This window comes from Triticum aestivum, chromosome 3A (genome assembly GCF_018294505.1).
Source record: "Triticum aestivum cultivar Chinese Spring chromosome 3A, IWGSC CS RefSeq v2.1, whole genome shotgun sequence".
NCBI lineage: Eukaryota > Viridiplantae > Streptophyta > Magnoliopsida > Poales > Poaceae > Triticum > Triticum aestivum.
Window position 1 is genome coordinate 462669196 of NC_057800.1, and position 14480 is coordinate 462683675.

Here is a 14480-nt window from a genome sequence, read left to right on the forward strand (position 1 = left end):
TATTAGTTGCAATGCTTGCAAGGCTTGAGTGATGTGCATTACCGAGAGGGCCCAGAGATACCTCTCCGACAATCGGAGTGACAAATCCTAATCTCGAAATACGCCAACCCAACAAGTACCTTCGGAGACACCTGTAGAGCACCTTTATAATCACCTAGTTACGTTGTGACGTTTGGTAGCACACAAAGTGTTCCTCCGGTAAATGGGAGTTGCATAATCTCATAGTCATAGGAACATGTATAAGTTATGAAGAAAGCAATAACAATAAACTAAACGATCAAGTGCTAAGCTAACGGAATGGGTCAAGTCAATCACATCATTTTCCTAATGATGTGATCCCGTTAATCAAATGACAGCTCATGTCTATGGTTAGGAAACATAACCATCTTCGATCAATGAGCTAGTCAAGTAGAGGCATACTAGTGACACTCTGTATGTCTATGTATTCACACATGTATTATGTTTCTGGTTAATACAATTCTAGCATGAATAATAAACATTTATCATGATATAAGGAAATAAATAATAACTTTATTATTGCCTCTAGGGCATATTTCCTTCAGAAAGAAGCTCCGGTTTGCAAGAAGCTTATACCGAAACTTGTCCCAACTCGGCCAAAATTTTTACCAGAGCATGTTGGTGCCACGACATGACACCATGCCAAGTTTCATGATTTTCAGTCAAGTTTTGGATTTACATGAATTTAAAAACCAAGTTTATCAATGTTTCCGCCCAAGCCATGATGCCCGGATGTTTGAATTTCATTCCCATTTCTTGCAAGGGACCTATAAATTCACCCAAATACACACATGTGATTTTTCAACAAACTTTGGTGCACTGGAGCATGTGCTTGCAGTTCAAATTTGAATTATGCACATTAAATGCCTAGAAACTCAATATAAAAAAGGCCAAACAAACTCGGAATAATTACAAATTTTAACACGACACTCATATAGTTGCATGTGCATTGCAGATAATTGTTCTAGCAATTCAAACACCATCCTTTCCCTCCGTAACACCATTTTGTGTCTTTCAAAATAGAGTGAAAAAAACAGGTATACAACAAACAGTTTACTAGCAAGAATTGCGTGGGATGCGATATAAAATATCTTGGCGCACCGTCTTGTCTAGCTTACTCAGGAAGCTTCGTCTCCTACAGTCCACCGCTCGCGCTTGAACCACACTTGCGCGCCAGTTTCTTGCGGCACCGAGCGAATAAAATTCTACCACCGCGAAAATATCTATCTCCCTACCCCCACCAAAAGCCACATTTCCACTATTCCTCCTTGCTTTCCAAGTTCAAACCTTCACTGCTGCTTACTGGCAGCGCCGCCTCCTCGTCGGTGACCCTTCTTCTTGCTGTGCCGCCTCCTCGCCGGTGACCCTTCTTCTTGCTGTGCCGCCTCCTCGCCGGCGACCCTTCTTCTTGTTGTGCCGCCTCCTCGCCGGCGACCCTTCTTCTTGCTGCGCAACCTCGTCGATATGGTCAGGTAATCCACACCTCACCCACACCATTCTCCTCCTTCCCCATCGCACATGCTCCGACCAATGACGTGACACCTTTCGCCCAAATCACTGCCCCATCCTCCAATTAAGCACCACCCATAGCCATTTTGCACGCAATATAGCATGGAGCTCAGTAGCATTTGGCAGCGGAGAAGCAAATCGCGGCCGCACGCACGGATGAGGTTGCAATGGCTGTCATGCATGATGACCGCCAGATCTTGGAGGAGCACCTTGTCTTCAAGGCCACCGTCGACACCGCCACACGGTTGACTTCTTTAAATTACAGTTCGTACTGTTTTGTCGAGGCCACCGCTAGTGCCTTCTCAACCTGGCAATTCGACCCATGGGTACGCACGCCCATGGGCACCCGACCCGAATGGGTAGGGTATGGGTCTTCATGTAAGCCCATTGGAGCGACCCATGGGTAACCTGATTAGTTGTGGGTAGGGTATGGGCATAGGTCTATGCCCATGGGTTACCCGATGGGCTACCTGATTAATATGAAATGTGGGTCACATGCATACGTGGTCTAATTTATACTCATACATAAGTACATGTTTAATAATTATGAAATGTGGGTCACATACATACATACATGTTTAATAATGTACGAGCCACATAGCAAAGTGTTGGGAATCATTGCATAGAAAACAAGAAAAATGTCTACGCACACACAATGATCTATCCATGGAGATGCATAGAAACAAGAAGGGAGAGTGTGTCTACATACCCTCGTTGACCATAAGCGGAAGCGTTTAACAACGTGGTTGATGTATTTGAACTTCTTGCGCTCCAACCGATCAAGTATCAAACATACGGCACCTCCGCGTTCTGCACATGTTCAGCTCGGTGACGTCCTCCGCCTTCTTGATGCAGCAAGACGGCGAGGTAGTAGACGAGTTCCGGCAGCACGACGGTGTGGTGACGGTGATGGTGAAGTGATCTCCGCAGGGCTTTGCCTAAGTACTACGAAAGTATGATCGGGGGTGTAAACGGTGGAGGGGGCGCCGCACATGGCTAGACAATTGTCTGTTGTGTGCTAGGCGCCCCCTCCCACATATATATAGGTGGGAGGGAGGAGCAGCCAAAGGAGGCGCCAAAGTAGGAGGAATCCTACTTGGGGTCCCTCCCAAGCCGCACCCCCTTTCCTTATTTGGAGTGCGAGGAAAGGCAAGGGAGGGTGGCGCCCCCCTTTTCCTTTCTCCCATGAGAGGGAAAGGCAGGAGGGGCTAGACCTCCCCCTTTTCCTTCCCTAGGGCTGGCCAAACAAGGGAGGGGGCGCACTAGCCCCCTTGTGGTCTGGTTTGTCCCCTCCTTTGGCCCATAAGGCCCATAGCTTGCCAGGGGTGGGGGTGGGGGTGCCCGGAACCCCTTCCGGTGACCCGATTCCTTCTCGGTAAGTCCCGAAATATTTCCGGTGTCCAAATACCATCATTCTATATATCAATACTTACCTCTCGACCATTTCGAGACTCCTCGTCATGTTTGTGATCTCATCCAGGACTCCGAACAACATTTGATCACCAAAACATATAACTTATATAACACTATATCGTCAACAAACGTTAAACGTGCGGACCCTACGGGTTCGAGAACTATGTAGAAATGACCGAGACACCTCTCCGGTCAATAACCAATAGCGGAACCTGGCTGCCCATATTGGCTCCTACATATTCTACGAAGATCTTTATCGATCGAACCATTATGACGACACAAGTAATTCCCTTTGTCCATCGGTATGCACTACAAAAAAAGACACATCCGTGACATTTTGGGCCGAACAATTTTTTTCCCTCTCATGCTTATGACACTTCTATGATGATAATTGTGACAAAACCTGGTATCATCATTGATGTGGTGGGCTCCTACTTCTATGACAAAAAATCATGACAGAAAATGGGCTTTTCGTCCTGGGCGGGCCGGAGACGCAGCTGCATGACATTCTTTGGGCCGTCCATGACGGAAAAAACCATGGTAGAAGCGAGGGCGAGGAAAATATAGTGGAGTTCCCGGTTACGGTGGGTGGTCGGGGCTGAGCGATGCGTGTTTCTCTCGTACACGTACGTGCGTGGGTGCGAGGCGTTGGGCTCTAACTGAACCCGAGCGAGGCATTCGCCTACTGGACCGGAGTGATTGCACTGTAGGCTACGCATTACTGAACCCAAGCAATCGATCGATCTGGTTGTTAACTGAAACCGATCGAGCGATTCCTTCGCTACTGCTGCTAACTGTAGCCGATTGAACCTGCTGCCTCTTGATGAATAGTGAGCGTTGTTGGGGGTTGGATGAACAGTTCCTGGTGGGGGTTGGATGAACAGGACCCAGTAGTAGTAGAGGTTGTTGCTGCTGGATGAACAGGACCCTGATCGATCGAGCCGGTTGGGAGGGTGGATGAACAGGACCCTGTGGAGGGCTGGATGAACATGACCCCGTGGAGGGCTAGTTGAACAGTAGCTGGTGGAGGGCTGGATGAACAGTAGCCCGTGGAGGGGTGGTTGAATAGGACCCTGTGGAGAGGATTGGTTGAACAGTAGCCGGTGGAGGAGCGGTGGAGGTTGGATGAACATGAACCCGTGGATGAATAGTAGCTGGTGGAGGCAGGAGGGAGATGCCATGGATGAACAGTCGCAGGTGGAGGCTGGAGGAGGTCGACGGTGGATGAATAGTAGCCCATGGAGGCACTAGACGGTGGATGAATAGTAGCCCGTGGTGTCCCACTTTGTGGTACGCCACACCCCTCCCGATGAATAGGAGCCCTGTTTTGACCATAGGAGGCCGAAGAAAAGTCTGTTTCCTCTGTTTTGCGGTCCGCCACACCCCTCCCGATCAACAGGACCCCATTTCGACCGTAGGAGGTCCACAAGAAGTCCGTTTCCTCTATTTTGCGGTACGCCACACCCCTCCCGGTGAACGGGATCCCATTTTGACCGTAGGCGGTCGAACACAAGGCCGTTTCCTCCGTTCTGTTGTACGCCAGGCCTCGTTTCGGCTGTTCTGTCCAAGCCGGTTGGCTCCCTATGAACATGACGCATTCCGTTGCCTCCCGATGACACAGTTTCTTCGTTCCGACCCAGCCGGTTGGCTACCGATGAACAGGACGCCGTTGCTGCCCTTTCGATGTACACGAGCCCTGGCCGTACGTATGTGCGAGTAGGCGTTCGAGACCCCACCCGTATGTACGTACGTGGCCGTATTTACTTTCTTGCACCCTGGCTATACGTACATGTACATGCTATGTCCGCGCGTCTACTACGACACGTGCAATTCCTTACTCGGCCACGGTTCATCGCCGTAGCCTGCAGACAGACCGATCGACCAGTATGTACGTACACGTTCGCGACCAGAATAACAATGCTACATACGCTTTGACCAGGTGGGTCCCGACTATCAGGGAGGATAAGGAGGCACTTCCTTGTGTGCGAAGATGTAGTCGGTGGGTCCTAACAGTCAGAGGGGAAATGTTTTTTCATGAAATGCGGTGGCCCGTTCGGTGGGTCCCTGCTGTTAGGTGGAGGAATCATAATTTTACGTGTAATAAGGTTGCACTTCCTTCCTGCGGCCGTGGACCCAGCTATCAGCCTCTCCACGTATAGTACTCTTCTGATGGAAGTCATTCCTTGACCACATTGACCACGCCGCGCTGAAAGCACCAAAGCGGTGGACGACGGCGAAGCCTAGGAAGGGGACGACGCGGAGCCGGGGAAGACGCGACAGTGTATGCCCACGCGGAGAGGAGTACGATGGTTGACTGGTTCGGCTGCGGTGTGAGGCTGTCGTCGCCGCAGAATAACATGGGGTGTGGGTAAGTAGAGGGAAGGCCTGACCAGAGGTTGGAGTAGGGTGGGGAGGTCAGGCCTCTGCGGCAGCACAGCCGACAACGGGAGGCAGGAGCAGGCGACACGATCGGCGCTGGTTTGGGCCGCTGGATCAAGAAGACCAGGGGTTGAAGAAGCACGACGACCATTGGATGGACATCGTATGGTCACCGCAGCTAGAATCATTTATATTGATTAAGTTGACAAAGCCCTGCGTTCGCGTCAACTTAGTAGGCCCACAAGTCAGCCTCCAAATATCGTTGGACCGACCTAGCAACGGGGCTATTCATTATTTTTATGCGTAATAGCTGGTGGATCTGAGCTGTCAGCGGGGGAATGTTTTTGTGAAAAATATAGAGGCCCTTCCAGTGGGTCCCATCTGTCAGGAGGAGGAATCATTATTTTGCGCGTAATAAGGAGGCACTTCCTACACGCAAAAAGGAGCCACTTCCTTGCGTGCGGCCGTGGACCCAGCTGTCAACCTCTCCACGTACAGTCCTCTTCCGATGGATGTCGTTCGTTGACCACGCCGTGCCGAGAGCACCAAGGCAGTGGACGACGATGAGGCCAAGTAAGGGAACAACCTGGAGTTGAGGAAGACTCGGACATTGTTTCCCACGCGGAGTGGGTACGAGGATTTACTTGTTCGGCCACAGTGTGAGGCTGCAGTCGCCGGAGAATAACAAGAGGTGTGGGTGAGTAGAGGGATAGCTAGGCCAGGGATGCGAGTATTATGGGGACGTGAGGCCTGCCCGGCAACACAGCCGACCATGGGAGGCGGGAGCAGGCAGTTCCACCGGTGCTGGTTTGGGTGGCTGGAGCAGGAAGATCAGAGACTGAAGAAGCACGATTCTTGTTAGATTGACATCTAACGGTCTGACGCTGGTAGAGTCGATTGTTGACTAAGTTACTTTTTTTGAGAAACCTTGTGTATGCATGAACTTAGTAGGTCCACAAGTCAGCCTCCAAATCTGTGGCAGACAACATAGAGCCCATTTGCTATTTTTTAATAATTTGCAGCCCATTTGCTAATTCTTAAGGAATTTGTTACAGCCCATTTTTTGCCTAGGACCACGGTCAAAAAGTTCAACCTTATTTTGCATATTTCGGTGGAGTCCAAACTGTTTTAATCCAAAAATGATAAACATTTTTTAAGAACTTATTGATTTGCCAAAAAACGGTTTTGTTTTTGTAAGCAAATAAGACGTGGGACAATTGAGTTGGTTTAAGAGAAAACCAGTGGTAAAAAAATCAGCGCTGGGAGGAAAAAAATAAGGATGCAAATATGAAAAGGGAACTTTATGTATTTTCAATATAATAATACGTGTATATGAACTAGTAAAACTATAGGTAGAGATTAGAAAACAGAATTAGGACATGGCGTTTCAAGAGGAAAATAGAACTGGGTTGTGTGTTTGATTCAGTAAAAAAACTGCCTGCGGATGTTTTAAGACAAAATATAACTAACGCTGGCGGGCCAGAGGCCAAAGATACCTGCTGGATCTTTGTGCCCCATTGTCGTCATGGGTTGGGCCTGTTAAAAATAAAACCAAGCCTGGACAGTCTACAACCCAGTTGAAACTTGCTCGACCTGAAAAAACAATATACCTGCTGGGTCCCAGTTATCAGTCTGTACTTGTAGAATTCTCTCGTTTAATGCGTACGTTGAAGACTTCATGGGTTTAAGCGTCTCGGACGTTAGTATTATTTTTCCATCATGATAATAAGTGCATGCACTTGCTTGCATACAGCCATGGACCCGTTGGTTCCGTACGGTTAGACTTTGTATGGACACCCGTCTTGTGGTTCCACAGACGAATTTCATGCAAATTGGATGGTTTTCAGTGAAAGCGGACTAAATTAATTGTATTTTACATATTTATTTTTATTATGGAATATTTTACATATTTCAACTAATAACGGACTAGGACTTTTTTTAGTCTATGGGAGGCGCTTCACGATCGAGGTCGTGACACTTAACCGTTTTGGGAGGCCCAAATTCATCGCTCCTCTCTTTTAACAATTTGCAGCTGGGCTTGGCATGCCACAACCCAGTTCTGATGTGTTGCGTCCAACTATCAGCTTATGAAACCGGATGGATCCCCTGCGTACTTCAAAGATGTAAAAAAATTGGAGAACTGGGAATTCGAACGACATGTGCCTATGCTACCTATCAAATAAAAATCAGGTGCCTGAAAATTCGTTTCGAAACAAATGATTCAGCTATATATCCACATCGACCCTCAACATGATGGTTGGAAGCAAATGCCAAATTCTTACCGAAAGATCATTAACAACAATACCAACTTGTAGACGACCAGGTAGTACAAGTACTAAAACGAAACTAACTTATAATCTTTTTAGTCCTGGCCCTAGTCTTCGTCTGGTAGAAAATCTTGCAGAGGACCAGCTCCCGCTCCTTCTCTTGCTCCAGGTCCCCGAGGTGGTACTAGTGCATCACCCAGTTGGTCCTCTGGTGTTCGAAGTTCTTGTTGGTGTGCAGCACTAAAACCTGTTTGCTGCCCGTCTGCTGGCCGTTGACCATCACCGTCAAGGTATTGCCGGTCTTGTGCCACATAGTGTGCATGCCACACTCCGACTATATTTTGCGACACGTTCACGTGCCCCTTTTGAACACCCTGGAGTTGCGATGGAAGAAATGCTTGCTTAGGCCAGTCAGTGTTATATATGCAGTATTGTCGAATACATGTTTTAGTGTACGTAGTTGGCATTTTCATAACATCTTTGGCATGCTGCAGTCACTTGTTTCACTTTTTATTAACTGTCAAATTGTAATTGCTTCACTAGGTCTGTGTCTAAAAAGAAAAATAGAGTTATAAACAAAGGAATATGTTTATGCAAGTAGATGGCCCATAGATGTCTCACCTGGAAGTTTCTCAGGATGGGTGTAGCATATGCCGTGCTCACTGTCGATGTTTGGTATGAACAAATCGATGACAGGGTGAGATCTCGCGTTGTCAGCACTCACTTTGGCCTCAAGGTGCTCGACCAGCTCCTGAGTCGTGGGATAAAACTTGACGCCAGCCGGCAACACCGGCCAATCCTTCTTGAACTTGCATCGATTAATTCCAGTTATATGGTACTCAATGTATGATCAATCGACTGTTTTTAAGTAAAGGATGAAATATTTCGACAGATAAGTGGTACTCCAAATCTGAAGTCCATAATACCCTAACACGCCGTTGGGACTCTTGTGTCACCTTACGCGTAGCATGTTGTCACGTCAATTCATTGTGAGGACATGATGAATAATTTGACCAACGTATAGTAGTACTACTACTGTACTACTTACTAGTCGTATTTGGTGTCACATTTTAACCATAGGTTTAACTAACAAAATGTCAATGCATGTCACCGAAAATTATACCATTGGAAACTATGTTCAAATACGAATCAAACGATATAATTTTTTGTGACATGCATTAACATTTAGTTAGTTAAATTTATGATCAAAATTTGACACAAATTACGAAGGCGACTAATAAACCAGGAGGGAGGTAGTAGCACGAGTAGCACAATATAGGTATAGAGGACTAGTACAAATTTAAAAATGGAGTAAGAAGTTACAAGGCTATGTAACAAACTTTGTAGGCTTCATGAGTAATACAAATTCCCATTGAACAACACTTTCACCAACAAGTACGCACTTAAGACCTTATTCTAACTAGTAAGCGTGTACGTGCAACGCACGTCTGACTAATATTACAATCAGATGGGGAAATTAACTTTGGGAAAGCGGCGCCGGGGTCTCCTTGGTTTGGTCGGCACACGTGGGTTTGTTGGTTGGATGTCGCTGCTCATGACTGTGTGTGTATGTGTGGTGAGAGAGAGAGAGAGAGAAGGACATCATTCCTTCCTGCTCTCCTCGCCTACCTTATTAACCTAATTTCATCGACCTATATAAAAACTTACAGAAAAGGACTACGAAACAAACATCTAGCTCACACTGGAAAAGTGGAAAGCTTGACCCTATCACCCTATGTGATGTGAGGTCCAGAGAAAACCAAGTCATTAGAGGCAATTTCTCTTTATTACCCAAATGTACCCAATAAGTTTCTCTACTTCAGGTTGCAAGTTCTTTCAAAAATACAATTCACTCAGAATTCTATTAAATATAGTAATGTTCAAGATGAAATATCAATCAGAGATGCACCAATTTCCTTATTCAGAAAGTGATGAAAGGAAGTCATTTGAATTCTGAAGTTACATTTCAAAAATTGTCTTGCAAAATTAGCAGGATACATACATTAATACAACAGTGACATCCTTATTGAAGATACATCATGCAGAAATCTACCACCACAGATTGCTCTCGCATGATTGTTGTCAGACCTAGGGATACCGCTGACACTTACTCAAGGCATAGATGTTGATTTCAGGAGTAGAACTTGCCAGGCCATCGAGGTGTCTGTTTCAAGGTGTATGCTTGCAGTGTTGCATGTGCTCAGCCACTCCAGATGCAGTTATGTTCCTCAAACCATGAAATTACCCAAATTCCAATTATAATGCACAAATCATCTCTGAAATCCCAACCCATATTGTAAAGCTTGAAGGCTACACCTCTGAGAGCCTCAGCCAAAAAAGAAACAAATATCAGTAGTAGATACAAATATTAAGAGGCCTGATGTATTTGTATTCTTTTATTTGCATGGAAGACAATAAACAGACATTGGTGGCACCCAAGTAGCAAGGCAAGACATAACCAGACACACATCAACATGTTAATTGTTACAATATGTAATTTAAATAGAATGGAGCAAAGAGTAATACATTCCTTGAAGTATGATCCAAGGTGACTTTTGCATACTCCTTTTTTTATAGTGTAGGTGTAAGAAGGAACTCTTATATATTGAAGGCGGTTTCCCCCAGTCAACTCGTTCCAGTTTCAGTGGGTGGTGGCTTCCACTATAACTCTGACCCTCTATTTCTCTTTGGGGCAACTCCAAATATGTCACAACCATTAAGTCAATAGTATGTATGTCTTTTCAGCTAGCTTGTTATTTCTGGATGTTACAATACCTTCCCGCGTGAATGAAATGGTGCATAGTGCAGGCTGGCATAGATGTACAACAATATGCCCTTCCTAACAATATCCACCCCAGTTTCTGATTTCATTTTTATGCTCTAACTTATCCTTGGGGATAAAGGAAAATTTTGTGACTGGGAAAATGCACTACTAAGAACTATCTGATGAAACTACTCGCCAAGAATTTAATCCTCAGCAAGATGAGAATCAGAGCAAAGAGTAACAGTTTATACGTGTAGTTGTAACTAATCTGACCTGATAGCAGCATAGAGGGCCATCAAGATCATGCATTCCCATGCTATAATTAGTATTCCAAAGAATGTAGAATAAAAAGAGAAGCACACTATATTTAGTTAGCTCAGAATTTTCTCATCAAGTAGTGGTTCTGAACTTCTGGTTGTGAGCTCAGCAGTCAAGTAATAAGAGTAAGCAAGTAAGTACCAGCCAAGTGAATGAACGACAATCTACCCATCTTGGACTTTGCTTGTCAGGACAATGATCATGAAGAGGTAGAAAATCTCATTGCAGAGCATGATGACAAACTCGAGCGACAGCTTGAGAAACGCCCATACCTAGAGAACGGGAACTGTTTGAAATGTTTTTTTTGAATGTTGGTAGTAGTTCTACCAAATTCATTGATCAGAAGAAAGGAGGTTGGTCCAGTTTATGAGGGAAACCGGACCCGAAAACCATACAACGGCGCCTTTTGGCAAACAACAACACACACATCCTCACGAGCCACGAGTCCCTCTGACCAGATCCACCTCCATGACGATGCTCCCAAGAGAGAACACGACGCCGAGTAGCGCCGCCATCGTCCGATCTAACTAAATCAAGGGTTTCCCCCAGAGTGCGTCGGGAAAGGCAAGGTGAGAGCAGCTACATCGATGCCTCCCACAAGGGAGCGATGCCTGAAAGCGCCGCCATCGACGACTCCGGCCACAACCGGAGTACGACTTTCGCTGGCAGTCTCACCTGCATAGCCCGAACCTAGGAACTGTTTGAAATGTTAAAAGTAACGCGTCCCAACTATAAGTATAATCCATTTCAGTAAATCTTGACCTTGCGGGATGGTATATCTAACCTGGAAGATACTAAAACAGGTTGTAAATGTTGTTCTTGTCACTGTCACTTAACAATGGCAGTTAGACATTCACTTGTCTAAAGATCACATGCTAATTATGTAGCAATCCTGAATGTGCAACATGCAACGCACCATCTTGTTCTCTAACTCCATGAAAAATAGGAAATGATCTTGTACCCCAATATTATCGTCATATAATTATACGTACTCACTTATTTCTGCCGAACTTGCAATACTGCTGATCATCATCGAGAGATCCTAGCCAAAATTGAACAAAAAAATAGAGCTTCAACAATTAATAAATATCAGTGCACGTAGCTTTAATCCAAGGCAATTTAAATGGCGACTCTTATATTTAGAAGAATATGAAATGGATCAGCATGTGCCTAGGAGAGGTCTAGTGATTCCTCACTTATACTGTTATACATACGTGACGATGGAGCAATATGTGATGGCACAAAACATAAAAAATGCAATCCTTCTCGAGCTTGGAGTGGTGCTGTGCTATGGGCACATTGGCAATCACGAAACATAACTGAAGTTATCCTGTCATTTTGGGACCATTTACAGTGACATATAACATGTTATAAAGTAATCATACCTCGTGATATAAAGTAAGCACAACATGTCAACATTCTGTCCAACAATTAGTGTGCAGCCAACTGTGGGTCAAATATGTCTCAGTTCAGAGCAACAGGGACCAGGGACTTGAAGTTGACAACACTAAACTTGAGATGGCAATCATCAGTATGTATCTTTTCTACCAAGGAATGTCCAAAACGTGCTCAATTGTTTCTGCATACAAGAATGGTTTACTCGCAGGTAGAAATGGGAAATTTGACCTGAATGCAAATGTACAACAAGGTAAAGGAAAATGAAGTCTTCAGTTTGATAGTAGTTAGTGGGTTGTGTGACTTTGATGAAATAAACAGGTTCTGTTTTGTGATGTTTGCTGACGGCGAGCATATGACACGGGCGAGGAAAGGGTCGGAATGTACAGTTATTCAGTGCCTTTCTAGTGCCTTTCTGGGAATAACCTAGCATGAAATTCATGTTTTTATAGAAAATATAAAGTGACTACAGAGTCCAGGTAGATAACCTCAATACGGTGGATGATGAACTTCGAGTCGATACCAAGCATCAGCTGGACAGCATCCCTGGCTATTTTGTTGAAATAACTAATGAAAACTGTTAACAATGTCGAAGGAACCAAAATGACGAAAATAGCATAGAGTAAAGCTGTGATCTGCGCCCGCCCGCACGAAGAACTCATCGGTACTTGTAGATCTCTCTCTGCCTCGCGCTCATCAGCAACTCACGCGGCATACAGAAACGTACTAACCGAGCAAGTTAAGAAGAGCATCCTAACCTCTTCCAGATTTTGCGCTGCGCCTTGGCGGGGATGGAGCACCAGAGCCGGTTCATCTGCGCGCAGACGCTCTGGATGTACGTCACCTCCCTCGACTCTCGCCGGGTCAGCGGCGCCGAGAAGTAGTAGGAGGACGATGTGGGCGCCAAGGCGAGCCTCTCGACGCGGCACACGCCGTCGCCGGCCGAGAACAGCTGCCGCCAAGCGCTCTGCTACATCTCCGAATCGACGCTCCTTCCCCTCCCAGCCCGACAAATGGCGTTCGGGGGTGGCTGGTGAAGGTAGACGGCGAGGCTCGCGACAGACGGCCGTCCTCCGGGTACCCTTCGGTCAGCCAGCGACGGACCCGGCGACCTCATGGTCTTCCGCGTACATGGCGGCCACCAAGCACAGGAGGACAGAGATGCCGATGGTGCCCTCTCCCCCTTCCCCTGTGGTATTCAACATGCGAACAATTAAACAAAAAATTGTCATTGCAACCAGAATCTGAGGGGAAGGCACCTGCAGGGTGGATTTCCAGCGGCGCGTGGAGGACGTGTCCGTTTGGCTGGAGCGTGGACGTGGCGGTCGGCGGTCCGGGCGGCGAGTGGTGGCGGCCGTCCGCCTTGGAACGTGGGCGTGGCAGTCGGCGGTCCGGGCGGCGCGTGGAGGCGGCCGTCCGCCTGGAACGTGGGTGCGGCGGCCCGGGCGGTGCGTGGAGGCGGATGTGCGCCTGGAGCGTGGTTGTGGGGAAGAGGTGGTTCAAGGCGAGGCGTCGGGCGTGGTCCGGACTCGGGAGGTTTGGGTTTTGTTCGTGCGTGAAAGAGGAGAGGGTTAACGTAGTGACAGGGTGGGTAATTAATTAAAGGAGTGGCATGGTGGGTAATTAAAGCATAAAACACGTTTTGTATGATGGAGAGATATAGACCATTAGATCACAGGATTTGATGGATAGAATTAATTGATTCTCCGCCCTCTCGTTCTTTTATAGTGCGCCAAGGAGCCAAGAAGCGCGATGACGAGCTCATGACGAGTGGACTGCAGTGCGCCAAGAAGTGCGATGCAGTTCGAGGAGCTCCATCTTCTGGCCCCCGGCGAGCTTCCCCTCCTCCCCTTGCAGTCCAACCGCCCCGGACTTGCAGTGTGCTGACACGAGCTATGGGGTTCACGTTTTGCCATGCGGTTGCCCCTCATCCCGCGGCCTTCCACCCCTCTCCGGCGGATAGGATTTCAGACCGACCCCGTCGAGCGCCACGACGAACTCCTCCCTACTACAGATCCAGCAGGTGGTTGGTGGCCAGCACCACACCATGCCTCTCCACCCTCGTTCCCAAACGGCCTCCGACTTCACGCCGTCCTCCCCCAACAACGACAAGATTTGCACTTTTTGTGTTCTTCCGAAGAGAAATAAAAGTGCAAATGTAGTCCACTGTTTGTTTGCTTTTGAGGTTCATTTTCCCTTTTTTTGAAGAAAAGATAGGTGATGCAGTCCGCCGGCCTCCTCCCACGGCAAACTTTTTGTTCTTTGCAGGCCGCAATTATCCTATTGGAGGAAGATATTGTGGTTGTTAGTAGAAAAGGAAGTGCACTCGATGAACACTAGCGGTCCAATTGTTTGTGCTTCCCACCCTATGTGAAAAGTACAGCTTATTTGTAATGACGATTGTGGTTTGCTCGATA

At 46.8% G+C, this 14480-nt stretch overlaps 1 long non-coding RNA gene across 1 annotated transcript; it reads right to left on the reverse strand.

Annotated features, from left to right (window-relative positions):
* Positions 1-9486: 9486 nt before the first annotated feature.
* Positions 9487-13608, reverse strand: LOC123061653 (uncharacterized). The gene is made up of 2 exons (XR_006429197.1): positions 13323-13608; positions 9487-13252 (listed from the first exon to the last, which is right to left on the reverse strand). It is a non-coding gene; the product is annotated as an uncharacterized lncRNA (long non-coding RNA).
* Between the last annotated feature and the right edge of the window lie 872 nt (positions 13609-14480).